The following is an 18,581-nucleotide window of genomic DNA, read 5'->3' as shown; positions in this document are numbered from 1 at the left end:
TCCAAATTCCACTTGGTAAACGGCTAGGGACGACAGACAGCGAACAACGTGCAATCTCGAACGCGTTTTTGTAAAATTTTTTGATATCCCGGTAAATTGAAATTATGATCTCTCCGGAATTATCCTACCGACTGCGCCAGTTTTGAAATGAATAAAAGAATGTTTCCTTTTTTTCAATAAAAAATTTAATATGTTAAAAATATAAAAACTGTTTTAAAAAAATATGAATACAAAATTGAGTCGATCTTGCGACTTAGGCGGTACAGTCAAATCTGATTATTTAAAAGTTCACACACAGGCACAAAAACGTTTTTCTTATAGTTCTTCGTCAGCTAAAATTTGGGAACGGTCGAATGGATGAACCAGTGGCGTAACGTAACACATATGTTTAACAAATTTTAATATTTTTAGTCGGAAAAATACAGTCCGAACTCTCTCTGGACCAAGTATTCTACCCTAAGGTCTACGTTAATGGCCTATAAAAATATAGACATCTCGCAATACCATCGTCTCATATCCTTTTTAAAAGTGGAAAGGATATGTCCCGAAGAAGTCTAAAGTTTTGGAAGGAGAACAAATAATAAAATTTATTAAGAAGGCTCCTGATGATATCTACTTGGTACACAAAGTCATATTGGTAATGGGTGTTTTTGGAGGTTTGAGACGAGATGAGTTGGTCAAAATGACCATTGATGATATTGAAGATAGAAGAACGGTCTTGGTTATAAAGGTACCAAAAACTAAAACTTCAACTTCAAAAAGTTTTACTATCATTGAAGAAGATTTAATAAAAAGTACGCAGCATTAAGACCAGCTGAAATAAAGGAGCGAAGATTCTTTCTTACCTATAGAAAGAGTCGCTGTACAGTACAACCTGTTGGAAAAAATACCATAGGAAGCGCCCCAACATTGATCGCGAAATTTTTAAACTGGATAATGCAGAAGCTTATACCGGTCATTGTTTGCGTCGCACATCGTCAACTTTACTTGTTGAGGCAGGTGCTTTGTTTGAAATACTAAAACAACATGGGAAATGGAACAACTTTTCAGTAGCTGAAGGATATATAGAAGAAAGTATTTTATCCAAAAATAAAGTAGCCAATTCAGTTAATTCCGAGGTTAATTCCGCATCGACTATTGAAAATTCTTTAATGGACAATTTACAAACTATACAAAATAGCGTTAGTGCTGCCACCTCTACCATCACAAAAAACACCGACCATTCTATAGTGGGATTAGCTACATTTTCCGGGACATTTTAAAATTGTAATTTTTATTTTGGAAATAAAGTTTAATTTTTAGTATTTAAAGAAACATTATTTTTTGTATAAAATGATAAGCAATAAAATTTCCGGGCAATATCATAATGCCCGCTTATAATGCCCTAGGTGTGATAGCAGGTATTATTGCTACAATAACATATTCCGTTTCTAAGGTATTATAAATCAATAATAGATAGGTAAAACATAAATGGATTACTGGACTCAAATCTAAAGTGGGATGATCACATAAAGTACAGCACCAACAAATTGAGGTGCTTGATGCGTAGGTTACAGGAATTAAGTAGCTAATTAAAATTATCTATTATTATAATTATTTAATAGATTTTTTATTTCAAAGTGACAATACTAATTGAAATGTCTAAAAAATAAAAGCAGAAAGAAATACCCAAAACATGTAGGTTAATTATATGCCATAAAAAATCAGCAACATTAGAAACTTACACAATTCTATTGATAGAGCAGTTAAGAATATAGGGTAAATAAAAATGTTAAAAAATTAGGCAAAAGTAATAGATTAAACACTAAAAAGTATATAATATTCAATTCAAGGTATCAAAATATTCACTCAATAAAAAGGATGGCTTCTCTGATATTATAAGCTCCTTAAAAATGTAAAGAACACCATTATTTGATTTTTTAATACACCTTTATTTATTTATTTACATCCTATAACACTACAGTTCGATGGTTCTTTCTCACTCGCTCCCAGTACTGAGTAGAAATCTGCTAATCCGAGATTATTCAATTTGTTGTAATTTTAACTGTTTACTAGATGTCATGCAATGTACCATTCAAGTATTATTTATTATTGTTAATAATTTGTGTGTGTTTTAAGAAAGTCTCTCGTAAGTCATAAAAAAAAAGTTCGTAAATGTTTTTGAACTGTTTGTAATATATTTTCTTAAGTCTGATGATGGCAAGAACACTTGCCGAAACGCATCACTTCTGAAATTAACGGAATAACATTTTATTTCTAAAGAAACGACTTCGTCTACTAATTTTTCATGTTACATTGACTGCACTTCAGGATGAACTTTTTCCTTAATACTTTAAAGATATAATATTAGGAAGGGAATTTTTGAATGATGTTAACAAAAAGATGTTAACAAAAGAAAAGTGATTTTCTTGTTAAATACTCTTCTTCTGGCATGGAAGAGTAACGATTTTTTTTTGCATAAATGTTAAGGGTTGCACTTTTCGTATGTCACGGACAGCCCTATATAATAAATAAAGTTTGAATTAAATATTTGTTAATACTTCCCTAGATTAATATCCCATAACAAAGGGGAGCTAAAGCATTATAACAGATGATTTTCGAAAGTTTTTCAGAAAAAAAATCAAAGAAATAAAGAACTTGGTATCTTGATAAAAAGTCGGATTTATTATTTATAGGATCTATATATTTGATCAGGCAACTGAACTCAAAATTAGTTCTAGGTACTTGGAACTCCCAAGCAACACACGATAGTTAAATAAGCGTTAAATTTTGGTTAACACCAGCCGTATATTGTCGGTTGAATTTAAAAAATAAATATCGAATAAAATGTCGTCGTGATATACGTTGAGGAATTTAATATTGTTCTGATGTTATTCACGTTTAACAAAGGTTTATTACATGTTAATAATATACAGTTATTATTTCATAAAAGTTTAGGCGTTATGTGCATATATATATTTTTTAATTTGCAGATGTGTTTTATGCATCAGGGGGCATTTTTCGACGTACAAGAAATAAATTAATTTTTATCAGTGGGGTCGATAAGACACTTATCGTAAATATATTTTAATTAAAAAAAGTACCAACACTGTATTTTTCTTAAATAAGTTTAATTTTTTAAATACGTGTTTAGTTTTGAGCAAATTGGTATTCTTGATTTATTTTATTTATATATCTTATTTGGTGTATTTATTGTGTTTCATACACGTTAATGCATTTTCTACTTTTTTATAAATTTGCCTGTGGATGATTTTCCATTATTACACTATAAGGTATACATATATGTATATGAAAAGTATATTGTATGCTACACAGTTTCATATATCGAGGACATTTTATTTAATTTTTCATGTGAAATAATCGAGTATAAAAACTAGTTACGTAAATCCTTTGTCAGTCGTTGTAAATGCCGAAATTTTTTTCCTTGTGTAAACAGAATACTATATGATATATGTATATTCTCCAATTTAATAAATACACCTTGACTATATACGGTTGATAAGTATATCAATAGTTTTAATTTAAAAACTATATTTTTGAAGCTAGATAATGAAAAGTTGTCTAAAACCAATAAAACTTAATTTTTTTCAAAACCTAATAATTTATCTTAGAAAAACTAAATTTTCATTTATTTGCAATAAAAAATGACACAACTACTGTAATTTTTATAGTAATTACGAAATAAAATAGGCTTTTTTCACGTTTTACTCGAAAACTTTAAGGTTATGTGAAAAAGGTGTAGATATAAAAACTATAGATTTTTGTATGGGCTATAATTTTCTTAAAAAGAATTTTTTTTCTCAGGCAATTATTTTCGGCAAAAAAAAAACGTTTTTCATTAACCTACCCTTACCTCACCACCCACCTCACACAAATTAACAATAAGGATATGTTTTCAAAAATCATTGTTTTTCAAAATAATATCCACGAACTAGTTTCAACTGGTTTCGTCTATAATATCTAATCTAATAACACAATTTATTTATGTACATTTGATATAATTATAAATGTGTATATTAATAAATATTTAATACAAAAACAGTGTTATTAAATTGGATATAATGGACGAAAAACGGTGATTTTTTAAAAGAATTTCTTAATGGGCAAATCTTTGGGGTGGGTGGGGGGTAAGGATTGTGTTAATGAAAAACAATGTTTTTGGAGAAAATATATATTCAATATTAAATTGAATAACACTGTTTATTTAAATTTGATATAATTTTACAAAATAAAATATGTAGTATAAAAACAGTGTTGTGATTGTATATTATATACAAAAAGCAATGATTTTTTAAAAGAATTTCAATAAATATTTCAGATGTAGTGATCGAGTTTAAAAACTAGGTCTCGTGTCAATTTTTTTAAATGCCAAAATTCTCTCCTTTTTCTAAACAGAGTCGTAACTGATATATGTATATTCTACAGTTTAATAAATATACCATATGCGGTTGATAAGTATACCAAAACCAAAATTGTAATAAAAAATCGTTGAATAAATATATATTTAACGATAATAATATATGATGTGTTGCTTGGGTCTTGTTTAAACCTGAACAACCTAAACCTAATACTAAATTCCTTAAACACGCACATTTTATCCGATATTTATGGTTGAAGTTCAAGCAAATTATGTACACTTGGCGTAAAGCAAAAACAAAATCGTGTGTTGCTTGGTAGTGCAATAAAACAAATACGTTTTGAAAAGATCCAGTATCTGAGTAAAAGTTAAGTGTCATTTATCCAGTTTAAAATTCTAAACATATCATGACTGCTTAGGTTTAAACCGTCTCTCGCCCTTTTTAATTTTCCAAAAGTACCCGCGTCGTTATCTCAAGGCGACAAGCGCGTTAATCCCTCTGCAAAATCTGAACGATCCATCCGAGCATCAAGACGAGAGCGAAATCCTTAAAATATTTTCCACTCTCCGCGCTCACAGATAAAATCACCATATAATATTTGTTAGGGAATCGGATAAATCCCGAACTTTATGACATTGTGTTAAAAGTTTATCCATTCCCGGAGTCTTTCCGGATTTTCGTCATCGACTAAATCCGGGGACGGAGGAGGCGTCAAAAATCGTCGTCGGCCTATTATCTTAAAAGCTTTCCTCGCGTTTGCCTTATAATGATTTTTTTCGAAAATTATTTTATGCTCGTCTATTTGTTCCTTCCCAAGTTTTGTTATTTATTGTTTTATTATTTAAGAAAAAAGTTCGGAAAGACCTCGCAAAGAATGACCAAGAATAAAACTTACAGTCGTTGAGCTAAAGTGTGTTGCTTGAGATAACTGGAACAAAAGTGTGCTAAAATTTTTAAACATCTCTCTTTTTTTCTAATCTATAATTAATTTATTTTATTATTCTTGGCGAAAAAAACCATAGGGAGGAATTTGAGTGATCACATTTGAGTGATGGACCAGGAATTGAGCTTTATTGAGCATATCAACAGATATATACAGATAAACAAATGTATATAGTAGAAATATTTTAATTTAAAGTTAATTTAGTAACATAGAAAATCTCTGACCAAAAGACTTAAAGTACGACTTTGTAAAAGTTACGTTTTATCGCAAATAAACTATTGGGATACAATCGTTGGTCCTGGTTTAAGAGAGTCAGAAACGCCTAGAATCCGAACGTTCCAAAAGAGCTGTTTAAAGTAGAGTACGTAAAAATACGACTATATAAGTCATACTTTAAAATTCAGCAATTTGTACAAAACTTGTTCAAAAAATAGTATTTAGGACGGACGCACACCATTTGAAGCTTCGGTTCAAAGGTAGCCTAATAATGCAAAGATAGCTCTTACTTCGAACGATCAGCTTCTTACCAAATCGGTAATATATGAAACAATCTACCACAAAATATTATAATAAATAATAGTTTAAAAAAACTGAAAGAACACGCTTTTATTGCTATTCGAACTAAAAAGTAGAAGATAATTTTTTAATAACAAAGAGTTTTTGTTACAGTAGTAGAAGGTCGAACAATCAATCATAATAATTTAGCTTAAATAAAAATCATAATAAAATTTATAACAGAATAATTATTAACAGAATAATTCAAATCAGAGTAAACAGATTTTGTTACTTTTTTTCCTATATGAGTATATCAGTTTTATAGATGGCGCTTGAACAGAAAGATTTACTATTTACACTGCTCCAAAATTGTGCTCGATTATATCTCCCAAACAGAGAATTAATTATATTTGTTGTTTTGAGTGATTTATAAATTATTATAGCAGTTATTTGTAGTGGATATTTTTTTTCCAGTGGAGTCCTGAAACTGTGTAATAATCATCCAACAACCACTCCAGACACACGTCATTATGGGTCTGTTAACTACGGGTATTCGTGAAATAAAATTGATATGATTGAAATAAAATGAAACAGCAACTAAGGTAGCAATTATAAATTAATAAATAAATAGTCATATATTTCCAACAGGCAAGTCACCCAATTACAGGAAATATAAAAGTAAATAAATCTTGATAAAGTTCATAAAAAAATACCAAAAAAAACCAAAGAGGAAAAAGAAACAAACATTTTTTTTAACAAAATTGCTTAATAAATCATAATCCTAACCTACACTTTAATGTAAGTAAACAACAGAAGACAGTAATAGATCAATTAACATTGCTAATTATTGCTTTCAAAGAATTATAGAAAATATTATATTGTCGTAAGTATTAAACAAATAACAGATATAATTTATTAGCGCTCTAGTTAGCATATTAGTTCTAGGACATTGACAATAAAAAGTTAAGGAACATCTTGCGTTTAACCTGGGAATTATGTAACTAATTTGATTTAGTAACTCGGTACAATCAATTTTGTTATTTGTGTAAAAAGGTAATTCCTAATCTATGCCTTCTGGTTTGTAAGGATACTATTCCAAACTTATCTAACAAAAACTCATTGTCTAGTCCTCTAGCAGGATAAACACCTTCCTTTTTTGAAAGCTCAATATTTCAAAAATTTGCGCTGCACAGACTCACGCTTTATAATATCAACCCGGTAAATTTAATGCCAAATGAGACAAGGCAACCATACTCCAATTTGGATCTAACAAAACTAAAGTACAGAATTTTTAGTGTGTAAAAAATTAAAAGTTCATGCTATTGCGAATAATAAATCCCAAAGATTTAGAGGCAGCTCCCTAGTCTCACTACATCTTGATAAAATATTATTATCAATTGCGTCAAATATTATTGGATTCTGTTTTCGAAAATAGGTTAAAATGCAGCATTTAGACTTATTTAAGTACAACTTATTTGTTTTACACCATATATTAATTCTATTTATTTGGTCTTGCAAATTAATACAATCGTGGATAGTAATAATATTTAGAAAAAGTTTAAAGTCATCCGCAAACTTGAGTCTCGGGCATTTAATAAGTTTAGTAAGGTTATCAATAACTATCAGAAAAAAGCAGTTATGATAGACAAAAAATTTGAGGGGCCTCTCAAAACTTAATCAGAAGACATATCCTGAGTAAAAATAAATTAATTATCCTGGAGGCGGAAAATGAAATATTGCACTTATTTAACCGGCACCTAAGGACGAATATTCAAAGTTCTGCATTAGTTCAGTGAGTCGCCCCTCGAGTATCTATGAATAAAAATAAACCGCCTGCTGTCTTAGTACGATTTTCAAATACTTGCTTTCATATAAAGGAAGATCTAACCAAAGTCCGGCTTTCGTTACCTGATAAAGCGTATTATGCATGAGAGTGACCTAATAAACCTTGTGAAAAACTAGGATTATTTGACTGGAAGTAATTGGATACCACATGGGATTATTGTGTGACATATTTACTTTTATTTAATTTATTATATCACTATAATACTGCTTTACTTTATTTTTGTGATGCCGGCAGTTCTTTATTTTCATGTAAATCTCTATTTTATTTTTTGTTTACATAAGGGCAGTGCAAACTATTTATCTTTAGTTCGATTTTTCACTTAGAGTTTATTATTAATCCTATTTAGTTGTCTTATTATGGCTGACGGTATTTTTAAGGTGAAACGATTAAATAGTAGATCATGTGCATTTAAATAAATTTAAAAATGCAGTTATAACTAACAAATTTGATATATGATATATTTTTATTATCGGAGACATGGCTTTCAGAGGATTCAGACAGCTCGAATTTCAGGAAACGAAATTCAGGGAAAGGAGGTGGGGTAGCAGCTTATATAAAAAAAGACCTTAAGATTGAATGGATAGATCTCGATTTTATTTTGAGCTTTTGTTTAGAATTTCTTATTTTTAAGACTAAAATTTATAATAAACAATATGCTTTTTGCGTTTTTTTAAGTCCCCGACTTAAATAATATTGTGGGTGATTTAGACAATATATTCTCTAGTTGAATTCCTATGATTGATGAAATAATATGCAAGGGGGTTTTTAGCAAAGATCTTCAAATTTTGCCCAATGTCTTAATTGACTTTTTTGAAAATTACAATATGATATTAATCATAGATGGAGGAACAAAGATATCTGAATCTAGTTCTATCTGAATCTAGAATTCAGTTCTTTAATTGATGGTATTGTTCTATCTAATGCTTTAGTTATTATAAAATGTAAAGTTTTGCCTGCAGATTTGATTCTTAACCAAAAAATAATATTTTCTGAGCTAAATCTTTCTAAAGTTTCCTGCGTGCCAAGGGTTATAAGATATAGGAATTTTAATATTAATAATTCAACTTATTTCAACTTCATATAGATATAAGAATTAAAATTTTTAATAATTTACCAATTACTCTTTGATGGTCATGCTCCGTACCGAGAATCATAGATTACCAAACCAAAAGCAACTTGGCTGACTAAAAATCTAAAAATATTTATAAAACAACGAGAGTGCAATGAAAAAATTTACGCAAACCAAGGATATAGGCGATTGGACTTTATACATATAAACGTTTTTGAGATTTTACATTCAATAGGGTAAAAAGAACAAAAAAAAACTATGTCAAAAAAAAATTTAAAAGACGTGGAGAGGCTCAAAAAATTTAACTATTTGTCCAAATATACCTATATAATACCATACCACACAATCTCTCTGATTCATATGAATTTAATAGCTATTTTGCCTCTTTTTTTTCAAAATGTTTCTGTTTTAGTGAAAGGGTAAATTTCTAAAAGGTCACAGTTTTCAACAAAAGGTTTCTTTTCAAATAATCATAGCGAAGGATGTTGGTTACCAGTTGCATTGAATTTTAAAAAAGTTAAAATTCAATGCAACTGGTATTGATATCACCATTTATGCTTGACTATTGTAGTCAGCATATTATCATCTGTTGTCTTGAAGTTTGTTACTTTCCAGATGTATGGAAAACGTCTATTGGTCTGTAGAAAATCTGAATGTCCTTTTCTCTTGTAAATGTAACTGATGATTTTATTCATAGCCTGGCTAAGCAAATGTATATCATATTAATTCTTCTGAATTTTATTAACGCCTTCGATACCATAATTCAATCCCTATTTATTGCCAAGATAAGGTATTACGGTTTTAATATCACAGCCCTTAATATAATGAAATGTGTTATAGAACTCCAAAAGTATTTATATAATTTATACAAATATTCAAATTCATCTCAAATTTTATCTGGAGTTCCATAAGGCTTGATTTTATGACCGTTACTTTTTCTCATATATACATATGATATCTAAAGGTCACTGAACTATTGTAAATTTCAAGCTTTTGCTGATGACACTGTTATAATGTTGTTTTGATGCTGGTATGTATTTGTAGCAACCCAAGCTCTTATAAATGAGGCTTATATGATTCTTAATTTATTATCTGAGGGTCACAATTTAACTTTAAATCCAACAAAGTCTTTTTTTATGTTTTTTTTTTGGCAATAAAAACCAAGTAGAAGTTTTGAAATATCAACTGATGCCAATCGGCCATAATTTAATCTTTTCTAATATAGAACAGTAGTTTTTAACTCTTTTAAAATAATACATTTTTAGAGCAAATACCTTTTGTCAATGGTTATACAAGATGAAATCTGAGGACTATAGTATGCAGAACCTATAATGCTGTTAAATATTATCAATATCTAAATTTTATGACATTTCTCTCTTACCAGCACTATTTGTTCTTGTATGCATAACTTAAATGGATATGGCTTATATTTGTTTTACCAATAAAACATGAATAGTATAATCAAAGCTAAAATGTTTTAGGTTGGTCAGATCACAACTTGAATATGGTTCAATTATTTGGACTTAATAGTATAATGTAATGTTTTATATCTCCAAAGTAATGACTTACTTAAGAGAATACAAAACAAATTTTTCAGTTATTGCAATTATAGCTTAATTTGAATCTTATTTTAGGACATGGTTACTCTCTTATTTTAGACCAATTATATTGGATTAACCTTATTAAATAAAAGACAGATTATGTATAACATTTCTCTAAATTATAAAATTCTAAATGGTTTATATATTATTATGCGATTTTTAGAGAAGGATTTAATGCCACGAATTTCAAATTGACTTAGTTATTAAATTCGTACTAACATAGTCAACATTATTCTTAAAGTTAATTAAACGATTTATTATTTATTTCATATGTTTTCCAAAACCCCTTTACAATCATAAAACCCTGCGAATATCCAACTTCTCCTTAAGAAAAAACATATTTTGATATAACGAAACCATAAAAGACCCTATTTCCTGGCAAAAGTAATCTCTGAAACACATAATGCGTATACCCCTCGCAAGAAGTTCATTGCCCAAGAAACAATTATTCCACATATGAAAAAATGAAAAATATCCCTCTTTCATAGCGCTCGGCTTAAGTGTCATTCCAGAGAGGAAAATTACGAAGGTTATTTTTCAGCACAGGCAATAACTGGGGTTTTACTTTCCCGGGCCGTTTTTCCGGCATATGCCAGGTAGGCACTATTTTCTGGAATAAGTGTAATAAGACCTTATTGTAAAGCTTAAGAGATGGAGGGATGCTTAATGCATTAGCGCGTATAAGATAAATTACATGAAAATATTACGGTGGACTTTTGACAAAACATTTTATGTTTTCCTCGCCTTCCTGCGTTGCTTTATAAAAATATCGTTGTGAAGGTGGAAAAACGGAAAAAGTGCAGCAGCAAAGAAAATGGCAGACGAGTGTTTTCATATGAACAACTAATTTCCGAAGCTCTTTCTAGATGTACGGCATTTTTCCGACGAGAGCTGCACTCTTTAATTTGGAGGATTCTCGCTTTTCGCAGCTTTCTCCAGATTATTACGACTACTGCTACTGTCGGTTTAAATAGAAAAATTAAAGTTGCCTCCTTTTGTTCGTTCAAATAATAAACAAAAATTGGAATGAAAAGAAGCCGGAGCAATATAGGCCGCCTGTTTTAATTTTTTCTTATGTTTAAGGAGAAAAATGGATGAACAACTTTGTTTTATTTTGATGCCTTGAAACTGGATGATTTTTCAGGATGAAATAGATATTTATATTAAAAATTGTTTAAAAGGGTTATTTAGGTCATATCTAATTATTTAAATTACAAACGAGAAAGATATTAGACTTGGACAAACAAATCTGTGTCAAATGGGAAAAAAATTAACAGAGTTCGACCTATTTTTAAAATCAGTATTATAAAGATGCCAATAACTATAAAAGAATTTCAAAGTCAAACAAAAAAAATGGCTGCAGTATTATTTTGTCCTTTTAAGTTCAAACTGATTTAGGAATTGTACTCGTTTACAAGTTTACTTAAATAATTTGCATTTCTTTATATCGCGTGAACAAATTGTACACTTTGACATTTAAAGTAATATAGAAGGCTTTAAAATCTTTTAAAAAATTAAACTTGTTTTATTCGAAAAACTGTACACTTTAAAAAAAATTGAATTTGTTTATAATTTATTTTACTTTAAAATTTGCACTCTTACCTGTAAAAAATTGTACTGTAAGTAAAACGTTAAAAAATTACGCAAACTTTTAGTACACATGAAAAATTATACTTCTTTATAAAATCATGTCTAAATTATTGTATCCGTTTACAATTATACTAAAAAAAATGTATATTTCTAAAATCGCATAAAAATTTTACACTTTTACAATATTACTTTCTTGAAATGTATAAGAAACCTATAAAATCTCTTAAAAAATACTATATTTTTATAATGTTACTTAAATATTGTACACTTTCGTAGTATCAAATGAATGATTGTCTACGTCTTTAAAATTTATTGATATTAAAAAATTGTAATTGTTTGTAAAATAACTAATAAAATAGAACTTGTTACTACTTCTATTTGAAAAGCATACAACCCTTTAAAATTACTTGAAATATTGTACTTCTTTATGGCTTTACTTATAAATTGTACACTTTCATATAATACCACATAAAAAATTGAGTAACCTTTTAAATCAATTTAAAATTATACTCGTTCACAAATTGTACTTATTTATATTTATAGGTTCTTTTAAAAAAATTGTGCTTGTTTACACTCTAACTTGAAAATTGTTCAAGCCTTTCAAATAACTTAGTAAGTTTTACTTGTTATAAAATCGCCTGAAAAATTGTACTTGTTTATATTTTTACTCGAAAATTATACAAGCCTTGAAATTCACTTGAATAATTGACAAGAATGACATGTTTGTAAAATACTTTATTAAATTATACTTGTTTATATTATTACTTGATAATTCTATAAGCATTTAAAATTATTTAATAAGTTTTACTTGCTTATAAAATTACTGGAAAAATTATTGTACTTGTTTGTATTTTTACTCGAAAATTGTACAAGCCATGAAATTCACTTGAAAAGTTGTAGTTAAGTATAAAATTTGTTAAAAACTGGACATATTTATAAAATACTTGATTATGCTTGAAAATTGGACAAACCTTTAAAACCACTTGATAAATTTTACTTGTTTATAAAATCACTTGAAATATTGCACATGTTGTTTTAATATTTTTACTTGAAAATTATGCATTCCTTGAAATTCACTTAAAAAAATATAATTGTTTCTAAAATCCCTAAAAAATGTACATGTTTATAAAAGATTATACTTGTTTATAATATTAAATATTTTTCTTGTTTATGCTTTTACTTAAAAATTGTATACTTTTATAATATCAATTGAATAGTCAACGCCTTTAAAATTATTTAAAAATTATACTCACTTACAAATTGTACTTATCTATAGAATCTATTAAAAAATTATAAATGTTTTTAAAATAACTAATAAATATTAATATAAAATAAATAATAAACCTAATTATACATAATAATATTTACTTTTATTTAAAAAACATACAACCTTTTTAAATTATTTAAAATATTGTACTTTTTTATGATTCTACTTATAAATTTTACATATTCATAAAATCACTTGAAAAGTTGAACTTATTTATGATTTTACTTGAAAATTGTACAATCCTTTAAAATCGCTTGATGCATTTAACTTGTTTATAAAATCACTTGAAAAATTGTATTTCTTTATAAAGTCTCTTGAAAAATTGTACTTTTTTATAGATTTCCTTAAAAAATTATGTTTTTTTACACTTTATACTTGAAATTTACACAAACCTTTTAAATCACTTAATAAATTCTATTTGTTTATAAAATTACTTGTTTATGAAGGCCCTTAAAAAATTGTACATATTTACACTTTTACTTGAAACTTGTACAAACTTTTAAAATCACTTGATAAATTTTAGTTGTTTATAAAATTACTTCAAGAATAATACTTGTTTCTAAAGTCTCTTAAAAAGTGTACTTATTTATATATTCTCTTAAAAAAATACACTTTTTGATACTTTTACTTCAAATTTATAAACTTACAAGATTTTAAAATCTTTAAAAAAATTTTAGTTCTTAATAAAATCGATTGAAAAGGTTTAGCCTAATCTATTAAAAAGGTGTAGTTTATGAAGCTTCTTAAAAAATTGTACTTATTTACGCTTTTACTTGAAAATTGTACAGTTGAACAGTTGAAATCACTTCGAGTCACACGAGTTTTATTTCAAAGACGGTCTACGATTAAATGACTTTAAAATCACTCAAAATTATACTCGTTTCCAAAACATACCTGTTTATTTGTTTTGTCTGTGATAAAATTATAATTATTTACATAATAGTACTTGTTTATGTTTTTACTTGAAAATTCTACAAGCCTTTAAAATCACTTGCTAAGTTTTACTTGCTTACAAAATAACTTGCAAAATTGTATTTATTTATTAAGTCCCTTAAAGAATTGTACTTGTTTATATTTTTAATTTAAAACTGTGGAAGCCTTGAAATTTACTTAAAAAATTGTTGTCATTTATAAAAATCTCTTAAAAAGTGGACATATTTATAGAATTATTTCTGTTTATATATTTACTTGAAAAATGTACAATCCTTCAAAATCACTTCATAAGTTTTACTTGTTTATAAAGTCACTCGAAAAATTGTACATGTTTATATTTTCACTTGAAAATAATACAAGCCTTAACATTCACATAAAAAATTATTGTTGTTTATAAAATACCTTAAAAAATGATCTATTAATAAAATTTTACTTCTTTAAATTTTTAGTTGAAAATTATACAATTCCTTAGAACCACTTGATATATTTCACTTGTTTATAAAATATCTTACTAGGTTTTATTTGCTTATAATGTCTTGTCAAATTGTACTTAAAAAGTGGACATATTTATAGAATTGTGCCTGTTTATATTTTTACCTGAAAATTGTACAAGCCTTGAAATTTATTAGAAAAATTATTGTGGTTTATAAAATACCTTATTAAATATACAATTCTTTAAAAACACTTGATAAATTTAAATTATTTTTAAAATTACTTGAAAAATGGTATTTCTTTATAAATTTGCTTAAAAAATTGTGCTTATTTAGAGATTCCCTTGAAAAATGTAATATTTTTTACAAGCCCTTAAAATATAATATAAGTTGTTTATAAAATCATTTAATAAAAAGTACTACTTTACTCTTCTACTTCTACCTCTTCTCACTACCTCTTAAAAAATTGTACTTATTTATGTTTTTTTTTTTGTAATTTATACAAGCTTTTAAAATGAATTAATAAATTTTAGTTGTTAATAAAATTACTTCAAAAATTGTACTTATTTATAAAATTCCTTAAAAAATCGTGCCCGTTTATACTTTCACTTGAAAATTGTAAAAGCCTTTAAAATCACTTGAAAATTATACAAGCTTTTCAAGTCACTTGATTTTAATTATATATAAAATAACTTAAAAAATTATAGTAGTTTATAAAATCTTTTAAAAAATTGTACTTGCTTACGATTTTACTTGAAAATTATAAAAGGTTTTAAGATCACGTGAAAAGCTTTACTTGTTAACAAAATCTCTTAAATAATGTAGTTATTTATAAAGTCTCTTCAAAATTGTACTCGTTTATATTTTTACTTGAAAATGGCTTGAAATTCACACGAAAAATTGTAATTGTTTATAGAAATAAAAATGTACCTGTTTATAAAATACTTTACAAAATTGTACTTGTTTATACCTTTACTTGAAAATTGTACAAGCTTTTAAAATCACTTAATAGGTTTTACTTGCATATAAAACAACTTAAAAGATTGTACTATTGCATTTGATAATAATCTATCAAAGACATATATCAAATTTTCTGAGGCTTTCTTAGGATGTTCGGTTTCCTAATTCAATCTATAAAAGTCTACTCGATTTTTAAAATAAAAATAATCTAGTTATTCTTGAGTATACTGTGGCAATATCTGGAACAATATAATATGATTTTTGCGTATAGGTATACTATACTTAGTCTATATTAATTATTAAAATGGAATGCTGTCAATAAATTAATAAATAAATCAATGATAACAGTTAATATTAGATGAGATTATAGCCCTTTTACAAGAGACGATAAGTAAACTGGTGGAAAAGCAACCTGAGTTTCGGTATTTGTATACAGCAATGAATAGTGTTATTAAAGCTAAGAAACATCAATGAGTCATGGCAAACAAATTTCGATGAAAATCAAAAAATAAAAACGTCATAGTCGAAAGTATTGTGATTAAAATGGTAATCTATATATAAAAAAGAGTTTGTCCTGACTGACCGACTCATCATCGCAGAGCCCAAACCACAATAGCTAGAAACGTGAAATTTTGCCAACAGGTTCCTTTTATAATGTAGGCACCGGATAAAAACGGATTTTTCGAAATTCCACCGATAAGGGGTAAAAAATGGGAAAATTGTTACCCGTGACCTCGAGAACTAAGGGGGCGTGGCTTCGGAGTTTGAACGGAGACTGCCCGCACCAACGAGTCGCAGTCATCAACTTAAGAAAAAAAAAATTAACTGCAACAATGTTTTTTTTATAATGTAGGCCCCGGATACGAACGAACTTTTTGAAGTTCCACCGATAAGGGGTGTTAGCGATATGATAAATATCGCATAGCGGCATAAAACTGATGGTTTATATTGGTTTTATAATAATTATATTATATTAATCGCGCCCCTTGACCTCAAGAAAGATGGCGTGGCAATTGTGGGTTGCATGTACTATCAATGAGGCGAGGCACCGGATTTTATTATTGTGTATTGTGGGTTGCATTTACTAGTATTAGAGGCCTTCTTCGATTTTTCTTTTATTTTCACGCGAGCAACGCCCGCGCCCCGAGCATTCAGCTAGTATATGTAATAAAAGAGGTATGGTCATCAAATACTGGAATACATCGGATAAGGACTATATATTCTAAAAAGGGATATTATATAACACCTAGATAGTAAGGTGGGGCTATACTATACCCTCCAACCAAATAAAATACATTTTCTCTCTACTTACCGTTTTCAATTACGGAAAAAAAACCATAAGCACAGGACTCGGTCCTTAAATAAAGTGAAATAAAGGACATTTAAACGCGTTTTCGGTAACAAGATTGTTCCACGTTTGTGTTAACTGTTATTTGCCGGATTCTTGTTCGAGCGGTCGTTTATTTTTATGGCTACATTAAAACACGTGCCGGAACTAGAAAACTTTTGACGAACATTTACTTAAAGCCTGTTTTTTTTTTTGGACGAAAAAACCCACTACAGGACATAAATTTGACAAAAAAGTACACGAACAACAATGTGCAGAATTTCGCACGTCGAACGTTCGATCGGACTTGATATTTTATGACCCGGTAAAGTTGGCAAAAAAATCGCTTTTTAGATTTTAACGAGCTTTGCAGAACGAAATTGAAAAAGCCCCCCGTTCACTTGACATTTTTTTTGTTGTGTTAAACCTACGCTCTTCGGTGATTTGTTGTATAGGACCATTTATTTAAGTGTTGCGAATTCACGTTTTAATAAAACACAAGGCGACTTTAGATACCGTTAATAATAACGACGAAACTGATACTAACACGTTTTTTCCTCAAGTTGTCTTATTTAAATTAGCCTTAATTGTTATTTTAACATGTCACTTGGAAATAAATAATTGAGTCAAAATCTTGGTCTAATTGGAGAAACAATATTTAAGGATAAAGCCTTCGTACTAAATATGCCCTTTAGCGATAATAGTATAAAATAACAAGTCGACACGAATTTTCTTAATAAAGATAACTCCCGAGTTAAAAAGTTTAAAAGCAAAATTCTTTAAAACCAGACAGATTTGACACTAAAAAGTTTAAAGCTGCTGTCCCGATTCTAAGTTACGCAAGAATGCACTCAACTCGGCTAATTCTCTTAATTAACTTTCTAGCTGACACATAAATGTAAATTACATCTCGCTCAGAATTCTTGAAAGTAATAGTTTCTTTAATCATGGAGTTTACGAGTTTATAAGTAACTGAAAAACTTGGCCTTTTTCGTTTGATGACGCCTCCAGGTTGTTTAGCAGCTTTCCGGGGGATCTAATTAAGATGTTTATTAAACACGAAGAAGCGAGAAAAACAAAATCAACACTAATTTTTTTAATGGTCGTAACATTTTAGAAGGGTTTTTTTAGGATCTAGTGCACATTAAGTTCTTTAAGGGATAATTTTCATGAAACTGCCTAGTATTTATTTATGTCCATAAACATAGGTAATTTAATGCATCGGAATTATCAATTAAATAATAAGTATGAAAATTGTGAAAAAGTATATATTAAAATTACAAAAGAAACATTCTAATTACAAATACAATTTTAAAAAATTAAACAGTGAGTATAACGGATGATCGGTCAGCTAGCATAGTCTTTAATGACCTTTTAAAAATTGAAAGTCTTAAGATGCAGTAGGTAATCCTAATATAATAATGAATAAAAAATTAATCTGCATTTCGAACACTGTATTGATAAATAAATCCAAATTAATAAAATTCGTGAATTAAAAAAAAATTACATAAATACAATCAAGTTCCTCGAATAACTAAAAAATTTCTTAGAGCAATTTGACGATATCCTAAAATAAAATGAATAAATGTTTGCTTAGAGGCATTTGGTGGTAATTCATCGAGTAATTTGAAGATACCCAAATTGTTGAAATAAGACTAGAGAAGAAAGAGAATATTCTTTACTGTGAAACATTTGAGGCAAATTAATTGTAAATAACCATTTTCCAACTTTTATTTCAGCTCTTTTAACTAAATACCTAAT

At 28.0% G+C, this 18,581-nt stretch overlaps 1 protein-coding gene across 3 annotated transcripts in view; it reads left to right on the top strand.

Moving 5' to 3' along the window:
- LOC126739500 (nephrin) overlaps positions 1-18,581 on the top strand; it is an 835,262-nt gene that overhangs the window by 577,492 nt on the left and 239,189 nt on the right. The gene's annotated exons all lie outside the window — the stretch shown is intronic.

The sequence above is a fragment of the Anthonomus grandis genome, chromosome 8 (genome assembly GCF_022605725.1).
Source record: "Anthonomus grandis grandis chromosome 8, icAntGran1.3, whole genome shotgun sequence".
NCBI lineage: Eukaryota > Metazoa > Arthropoda > Insecta > Coleoptera > Curculionidae > Anthonomus > Anthonomus grandis.
Note: the sequence above shows the minus strand (reverse complement) of the source record. Positions and strands in the feature narration are given on the sequence as shown.